This window comes from Penaeus monodon, chromosome 24, assembly GCF_015228065.2.
Source record: "Penaeus monodon isolate SGIC_2016 chromosome 24, NSTDA_Pmon_1, whole genome shotgun sequence".
Lineage (NCBI taxonomy): Eukaryota > Metazoa > Arthropoda > Malacostraca > Decapoda > Penaeidae > Penaeus > Penaeus monodon.
Genome location: NC_051409.1, coordinates 35,011,863 through 35,012,165, shown reverse-complemented (window position 1 = coordinate 35,012,165; position 303 = coordinate 35,011,863). Strand labels below are relative to the sequence as shown.

General features: G+C 51.2%; 1 protein-coding gene across 1 annotated transcript in view; it reads right to left on the bottom strand.

The window, feature by feature from the left end:
- The window catches only part of LOC119588740 (probable E3 ubiquitin-protein ligase HERC4), a gene marked incomplete in the record, with an annotated part of 34,030 nt that overhangs the window by 23,347 nt on the left and 10,380 nt on the right, over nucleotides 1-303 (bottom strand).

The following is a 303-nucleotide window of genomic DNA, read 5'->3' as shown; positions in this document are numbered from 1 at the left end:
ACTACTTCCAGCACCCAAAACAAATCCTATAAATCAGCGGATTAGCCCTGTGAAAAAACACAGCAATGACAAGATGTAACAGCAAAGCTCTCAAGACAGAAAGAGTCAGTGGGGGAGGGGGAAGGGAGAGGGAAGTGGAGGAGGAGAGAGAATGGGGATGGGAGGGGGAATGAAAGGAGAGGGAAAGAGAAATGAAGAAGGGAGGGGTATGGAGAGGAGGAGAGAGAATGAGGAGGGGAGGGGTATGGAGAGGAGGAGAGAGAATGAGGAGGGGAGGGAGACAGAAAGATTGAGTGAGTGGGG